The following is a 9534-nucleotide window of genomic DNA, read 5'->3' on the forward strand; positions in this document are numbered from 1 at the left end:
TGTAAACCTGATGACGACGAAGTCAAGAAATCATGTTGGACGATGAAAAAATGTGTAAAGGGACAAAAATGGGAGGAAAATGGGCTTGCAAGCCATAGGGTCATTTTCCAACCCTCTTACCGAGCCAAAAACCGCACAGGTTTTGAAAAACAAAAAGTACTATTCACAGTTCTACATAACCCGTACAGTTTATGTAGAACTAAAACCATTATTTTGTGTTTCACAAAACTTGTACAGGTTATGAAGACATAATAATGTATGCTTGTAAACTTAGTATTTACTACACATATGTATAGACATACATATATAATATGTGTTTATGTATGCATATATGCATATATATAGTTATATATACATATATGTATATATGTTTGTATGTATGCATGTATCCCTTCTTTTCCTCTCTCTCTTATATTCCTTCCCCCATCACCATCTCTATCTATTTTGTGCCCTAATTATCCTCCTTGAGTTCTATCTCATCTCTATCCCCCTCACACTTCTCTCTCTGTCAATTCTCTCACTCTTTTCTCCTTCTCATCTCAGCCCATCCTCTCTCCCAATCTCCTCTCCCTCTCCCCCCCACTCTCTCTCTCTCTCTCTCTCTCATTTTCCCAATCTCCGTCCCTCCCCCTCTCCTTATCCTATTATCTCTCTCTCTCAAATCTCCCTTTCCCCCTCGCCTTTTTCCCAATCTCCCTCCCCCCTCCTTATCCTACTCTCTCTCTCTCTCTCTCTCTCTCTCTCTCTCTCTCTCTCTCTCTCTCTCTCCTCTCTCCTTTCCCAATCTCCCTCTCCTTTTCCTAATCTCCCTCTCTCCCTCTCCATCCATCCCCCTCTCCTTATCCTATTCTCTCTCTCTCTCTCTCTCTCTCTCTCTCTCTCTCTCTCTCTCTCTCATTTTTCCAATCTCTCTCCATCCCCCTCTCCTTATCTTATTATATTCCTCTCTACCTATCTCATATTCTCTCTCTCTCTCTCTCTCTCTCTCTCTCTCTCTCTCTCTCTCTCTCTCTCTCTCTCTCCATCCCCCTCTCCTTATCTTATTCTATTCCTCTCTTCCTATCTCCTATTCTCTCTCTTACCCCCTCTCCCTCTATTCTCTCTCTCTCTCTCATTTTTTCAATCTCCCTCTCTCTTCATATCCCCTATTCTCTCTTACGCCCTCCCCCAACTCTCTCTCTCTCTCTCTCTCTCTCTCTCTCTCTCTCTCTCTCTCTCTCCCCACTTCCTATTTGGATCCTAGTTATTATGTAGAACTAAGGCCAAAAATTCTAGTTCTACATAACACGTACGGGTAATGTAGAACTAATTCAAAAACGTGTAGTTCTACATAACCCGTACAGGTTCTGAGAATTTGTGAATGTTCACATTAAAGGTTTCCATAACTCATACAGGTTATGGGAAAATCTTAATATATTTTAGTCCCAATGACCTAAAAAACCAGCATTGCAAGTTGTTTGAAGGCCCCACTGATTTTGCACATGATTTTCGGGGACAATAACAGTCATGTTTTCATATTTTTGTCACTTTTGCTTTGAAATGATTGATTTGTCTCGTATATTGGATTGTTTTTGAAGTTATTTTATCATTGTTACTTTAGATTATAACAAAATGATGCTCATTTGTTGGTTTTGTTACTTTAGATTATAACAAAATGATGATCATTTGTTGTTTTTTTTCTTTGATCATGATTGATTTGTCTTGTATTTTTATTTTTTTTCAAGTTATTTTATTATTGTTATTTTAGATTATAACAAAATGTTGATCATTTGTTGTTTTTTTGCTATTTGATTGTGGATTGTCATCATGATGTTATGTGTAGGACAATGGGAAAGAACAATAGAGGAATGAATGAACAAAGGGAGGCAGCAAAGGAAGGACAAAGGGAGCATATGAAGAGATTACGTGAAGGTACGCCATCTAATGCACTTAATAAAAGTGACGAACATTCAATAATTGAAATTGATATGATGAATGCACCAAATCAAAATGATCAACATACACCATTTGAAAATGATTTGGTGAGTGCACATGTTAATGAAATTGAAGAAGATATACCATTTGAATTTGATGTGATCAATGCACATAATGCACCTAATGACAATGAAGATCATGCACCAATCTTAACACCTCTTAGAATAATTTGTAGAAAACCAAAATTCCTAATAGATATTGATGAAAATATTGTGAAGCCAATGCATGATAAAATTTCCAAAAGAACTTGTAGAACGGTTAGAAGAATTCGGAATAACTATTTTGAAAACTTAAATCAAAGTGGAAGATGGCAATTAGTTGTTGAAATGATTAAAAATCTGAAATTTAGAGAGACAATGAAAATTTTGGGGTTAAGAACATCTGAAAATAATAGTGAAAGAAGCATTGTGAGAAATATTTTTTATGCATACCAAGCCATTGGTTCGAAATCATGCACTAAAGATGCTAATGTTACTCATCGTGTCCTCACATCAACCATAATGGGAAAGGAAATGAAAAATCTTGTTTAATAAGAAAAAAAAGCAAGTCATTAAGGATAACTAGAACCACATTACACTGTGCCTTAGAGAGGCAAGAGAAAATCGAGGATCCTAACAATAATTCTGTTTGGGCATCTCGGGTAGACTCCCATGCAAGGACAAGGTTGTTGGTGATGCACTAAGAACGTTAATTGAGAAATATTGACATGACAACACAAGGGTTACACCCAACCAAAGAGATGTTGTTAGAAGGCGAATTGGAATTAGTAATCGTGAGCCACATCTAAAACACAATTTTATGAAAGGTTTCTTAAAATATTTTCTCATATTAAAATTAGTCAAATATTTTTTGAGATGAAAAAACCATTTTATGTTAAGATTAATCATGCACGTACTACATGTTGTTGTAGGGTCCATGTTGAATTTTCCATGCATTATGATGTTTATCGCTATATATGTTGTACTTTGCACACTAACGATGTTTTGCAAGAATGTGGTCTACAAGCACCTCCTAAGTCATCGAGAGAATTTATTTTAAGTGTACTATGTAGACGAGATGATGGGTGCATTTACTATAAGATGATGTGTTTGAGAGGTTTTTGTCCTACATGTGGCAGTTTGCAACCGTTGCATATATGCCTACATCTGGATAGCACACATGAAATTGGTAAGGATCTAGTTTCTATTGGAAAATACAAGTCAGTCACATATGGTGTTAAAGATGGAAAATAATTAAAGAGGTGTGAGTTAGTGAAAAGGGATATATGCGTAGCTGATTTTATGAAGATGTTTCAAGAGAAACTAGTGTATGAGTACATAGGTCACACACATAGAGCTAGGTGGTTAGATGAGCAATTCAAGTTGTGTAACGGCACTTTCCCCCTCGGCACCATTGTCTCTGTCGTTGATTTTTCTAAGAATTATAAACTAAAGCCGCAAAATGAAGTATAATCTATGTATTACCACTCTACACAAGTTACAATTTTTGTACACATAGCATTCATGCACACACATGATAGCACTGAGGAGGACAAAAAGGTTATAAGAGAATATCACTTCTATATCAACGATGATCGTACTCATTCCTCAAAGTTTGTGCAAGGATGCTTTACAGTCTTCTATGATAGTTTAAGGGAAAGAGATATAAGATACAACCAACACTTAATATGGTCGGACAATTGCACCGCACAATTCAAGAATGCAAGGATGTTCTACTGGTTGACTAGGATGTATGTGACAAGTGGTGTGCAACATTTTGGAATTTCACTGAGGAAGGGCATGGAAAGGGAGAGCATGATGGTGCGGGAGCATGTGTGAAAATAACTATTACCGGAGAGGAATTAAAGTATGAAGGTGGTGCAATGTTAATAGATGCAGAAACAATTGTGCAATGGTGTAACTCTACGATGGGACCAGGTAATGCAGGAAAGTCTATGGTTTTTAGATATTTTTGGTTAATACATGAATATAACATTGAAAACTATCTATATTGTTGTACACTTATCGGATCAAGTGACATGCATTCATTTAGAAGTTCAAATGCAACATCACTAGTTATTTATACTAGACAGATTGCATGCTTTTTCTCTTCGTGTATGCATTTTGTGTGGGATGAATGTGAGTCAAAAGAGTGGGTTGACCAATGGTCTTGTAGACCTTTGCAAACCCTAGATACATATCAACTTCCTAGAGCACTACAAATGAACCAGATTGAAGCATCAGTGAATTTTGATTGTGTATCAGACATAGTTGAACCAAGTAAAGGGTTGCAATTTGCTACAATTTTAAGCTCAATTTATTAGTATTGACTTATGATGATTTTGGTATTAACTTATATACTTCTATTAAATGCAAGTCATGTATATGCAGTTATTGCGGATGAGATCAACAAAGAAGGAACATATTACTTTTTGTGTCGTTGTATTGAGGCCAAAAAGAAATTGACTTCTACAGTGGATGATGGAGAGGGTATTGAGTACCCAATAGGATCCATTGTTGTGAAAGGGACATGGCTTAGAAGATATCGTTGTTGTGTCGAGTTGTATTGAGACCTCTTAAACTCGTTTATTTATCAGTCGTTGTATTGATTTTGGCATTAACTTATCTTTTTATAAAATGTAGGTACCCTATCAAAAATTCTAATGTCTGGTTGTTTGAGGACTTTGAGACACATAAACATATTATTCATTACTCAAACCTTCTTGTTACAACAAATATGCATTTGATTAAATATCGCGGTAGACCTCTTAACAAGGATTTGTGGAAAGTTCATGAATCTGACGACAAGGTAATACTTGAGACACTAAGGGTTAGAGATGATCCAGAAGGTTCACTTGATTGATTTTGGGTCATCTAGAAGAATAATTCTACAATATGGTAGAATAATTTTGACAATTTTGTATATATCTTTTGTGAAATATTGTAACTTCACTTTTCGGGATGTGCTCTACATGCATATGAGTTGTAATGTGCATATGTAGATGCCAAATTTTGTATATAAAAACATCAATGAGTTGTAATGTGCATATCTAGATGCTAAATTTTGTACAAAAGAACAACAATGAGTTGTAATGTGCATATCTAGATGCTAAATTTTGTATAAAAAACAACAAGTAATGAGCTTGATCATTTATATTAGATGTCAAATTTTATATATAAAAGTTCCCATGGGGCTGATTTACAAATTTTGAGAGCCCAAATTAGTACCATTTGATTATAAATACATTTGTAATAAATTTGTACCATTTGATTATAAATTTGTACTATTTGATTATAAAAAAATGCCAAATTCTATATATAAAAGTTCCCATGGGGCTGATTTGCAAATTTTGAGAGCCCAAATTTGTACCATTTGATTATATATACATTTGTAATAGATTTGTACCATTTGATTATAAATTTGTACTATATGATTATAAAAAACTATGTCTAATTCTACCTATATGTTAAATAACTTGCAAATGGGAATCTGAATATGCAAAAAAAATTCTAAGTGTTTTGGGAAAGTTTTGAGTTATTGTTGAATTACCTGATTTGAAGGGGGAGTAGGAATAAGCCTCCTAAGTGCAGTTTTGTGTATTAGGAAATGAACCAGTCAACTTGGTCGTGTTAAAACTTGTGTCAGGGTGTCATAGGTGTGTTAAATCCCCGAGTTATGTTTGGTTAAGCCGTTGAAGTTGAAAACCCCATTTGAGTGGTTGGGTGATGCCTTGAGAGTGCATTGAGACAAGGTGTGAAAGGGTGAGAAACATAGTATTGGATGATTGGAGTTTTATTGGTGAGAAATCCAGCCATCCAGATGCGCTCACATAGACGGTTCATTCCCACAACGATCAGAATGAAAGATGCACTATTTTGCCACCTTTCACTGACGATTTTTTGACAGTTTTTTATGCGATAGAAAAAATATCACCCAAGAAAACAAAATCAAGCTGTCCAAAACCGAGAAAGTATTTTTTAGGAAGAGACAACACAAAACCAATAGGTTCAAATAGATCATCCATAAGTGCCATGGTCTCTGAGTTATGCGACATCAAAGTTTGACCATTTTTTCCACTTTGAGTGCTCAACGTCGCTACGATGTGGCTCAGAATGATCAGATGTCTTGGGGAGTGATACAAGGGAACATCTAGCGTAAACCCGGCTACCCAGATGTGCTCGCGCAGATAGTTCGTTCCCACAATGAGCAAAACGAAAGATGCACAATTTTTCCACTTCTCACTGACGGTTTTTGATGTGATAGAAAAAATCTCACCACAAGAAAACAGAATCGAGTTGTCCCAAACTGAGAGAGGATTTTTTAGGAAGCAACAACACAACCCCATGGGTTCAAATGGATCATCCATAAGTTTCGTGCTCTCCGAGTTACGCGACATCAAATTTTGACCATTTTTTCCACTTTGAGCGCTCAAGGGAAAACGTCACTATGAGGTGGCTTAGAATGATCGGACGTCTTGGGGAGAGATAAAAGGGCACACATAGAATAAAACCGGCCACTCAAATGTGCTCGCACTGATAGTTCATTCCCATAATGAGCAGAATGAAAGATGCACTATTTTGCCACCTCTCATTGACGGTTTTTGATGCGACGGAAAAAATCTCACCACAAGAAAACATAATCGAGTTGTCTGAAACCGAGAGAGGTTTTTATAGGAAAAGACAACAAGACCCCATAGGTTCAAATGGATCATCCATATGTGCCACAGTCTCTGAGTTACGCGATGTCAAACTTTGATCATTTTTTCCACTTTGAGCGCTCATGGGAAAACGTCGCTACGAGGTGGCTCAGAATGATTGGATGTCTTGGAGAGAGATACAATGAAACACCTAGTGTAAAACTGGCCACCCAGATGCACTTGCACTGACGGTTCATTCCCACGATGAGCATAACGAAAGATGCACTATTTTGCCACCTCTCACTGACAATTTTTTACGATTTTTTACGAAAGAAGAGATAATTGGTTTGATTTGATGTTAAAATGATTTCTTCAACTCTTCTTTTATAGGAGATTTGGATGAATAGGTGTGTCTCTTACCCTAAGGCCGACTTGTTATGAAATAAAATTTAAATGAAAACCTTACCTAAGCCGACTCATCCTTAGATAAATTTCAAATCTGCTTTGTGTGCTCAAATCTTGTCTTAATTGATTCTTGAAATGATGAACTTCGCTCTATAAGCACGAGTTTATGAAATAATAACTTCACTTCAATCTCTTCATGCACGAAGGACTCAAAGCAAATTCACTCAATAAAAATACACAATATCAGCATTACCGGTGTCGGTACTTGGGTACATGGGTATACACATTATAAGCAATATATAGTTTAAAAGTATACACCATATGAGTTACAAGTAATGAACAAATTGGATCACATTTCAAGACATATACACAATGAACAAGTTTGATCACATTTCAATAGAAAATAACTAAGTTTCAAGAAGATCAAGTTCCATATATATCAATGAACAAATTGGATCGAATATCAAGTTTCATATATATCAAAATGAACAATAATTGTGTACATATCAAAAAATGGCATAAATGCCAAATCAATAATAGTTACAAAAATGTGGCATGTGCCATGTCTGTCAAAGTCGATATATACATATACAAATGTCGAATATATAAAAAAATTGGTCCTTCAATGACCACAACTATAACAATGTGTCTCTATCGGTATCTATGACTGTGGCCGATCATCAAAATCGAGCCTCTTCAAAGCAGTATGTGGCTCTGGAGGTGGATGCACAAGGACAATTCAAATGTCGAATCGGATATATTTTCTCAATATAACATCAAAATAACTAAATATTGAACTCTAAATTGTTTGAAGTTAAAATGTTACTTCATCTTTGTCTTCTGCAATTGGGTGAGGTTGAGGATCTGTGGGATGTCCTGAAGGGGCCTGTAACTAGTAAAACAACATTAATACATGTTAATAACATATATGTCAAATAACCCATAAGAACTAAAAATGAATAGACTAAAAAACTAAATCATACCAGAGCCTCAAATGGATGTGCTATGGTCGTAGGAGGCAAAGTCACAGATGAATCAATTACGATCATTTCCTATATCCATGGTAAGTGATCCAAAAGGAGTTAACTAGAGGGTTTCAACTCCGTTGTGCACTTAGTGAAAAGGAGTTGAACTAAGATAGACATACCTTTTCCCTTGGTCGTGTTGGATCCCATATTATACGTGTAGGACTTCTACTGAAATAGAATGGTAGAACATCAGTAGGAAGTTTGGAAGGGGGTTGTAATAGGTTAAAGACAATTATACAAGTTAATAACCCAAAGTTGTTGACAAGCTAGATAGAAAAAATATTTTTAACATATGTAGAACAAATGCACACTGAAGCGTCGTATAGTTCTCATGTAACCTTAGGAGGCCTAGTTGAATCTGATGCAGCTATTACCATTTCCTATATGAAAAATGATAACATGTGATATAGACATAAAAGGATTTAGTTATTTCAAACAAGCAAGAATGCAATCCAAAGTGAATATGAAGATATCACCTCTTCCCTCCGCTGAAACTCATCGACATCAAGTGCATTCATTAATTCTGTAAACCCCATATGTTTCTGTATATAGAACAAATAAATTAAGTGCATTTATCAATTTCTACATATACATGTTTAATCATAAAACATTTTAACAAATGAATTTAAATTGTACTGAATTACCTTCTCTCGTTTGGGTGTCCGAGAGGATATCTTTTTCTACCTCAGAGTGCTAGAAAATGGCTTTCTCACACAAGATGTCCTCGAGGCAGGTGGGGTAAACTAATAGAAAAAAATTAACATAAGGGAAAAGAGCATGTATTTAATATATCACTTAAGTAAAAAATATATAAATCTAAATGGTACCGCATAGCTATCTTGGCCAAAGTCAATGGCCGAAAGCATGATATCATCAAGTTGGGACATATCAGCCCCTGATAAGCCCTATAAAACACCAAGTAATGATACATAAAATTAAAAAAAGATATTTTGAAACTAATGATTATTATATTTTTAACAAATTTACAAATCTTTACCTCTAGTGGCGAAACTACTCGTGACCGTGGAGTCGTCTGAAAAGTATGTGTTGTACTCCCACCACTTGCTACACCTTGCAATGCATTTTATTTATATGTCACTTTAAATTGTTCTAAAAATAAAAACTCATTTCTTTTTATAAGATTTAGTCACTTAATTGATAACATGTCATAAACAAAATTAAACGCACCTGTGTCTGATAGAGAGGGTACAACATACTGATCAGGTCGTCGGTGAGGGCCACATCCTCTACAGTGGAAGCATGGAATCTACTCTGACAATATGTACATGAATGAGATGTCGAACCATCCTCATCTACGTTAGTGTCTACACCAGAACATACACCCTAGCAAGTGGGGCACATATGCTGAATGGGTTGGCCCGTGCCAAATGATGCATGAGGTGACACTAATGAAGGAGGTGCCACTGATGAACGAGGTGTCGCTGATGAAGGAGGTATCATTGATGAAGGAGGTGTCGTGGGTGCTAGTACATCCTTTGCTCTGATCAAATG

Source organism: Cryptomeria japonica, chromosome 8, assembly GCF_030272615.1.
Source record: "Cryptomeria japonica chromosome 8, Sugi_1.0, whole genome shotgun sequence".
Taxonomy (NCBI): Eukaryota; Viridiplantae; Streptophyta; class Pinopsida; order Cupressales; family Cupressaceae; genus Cryptomeria; species Cryptomeria japonica.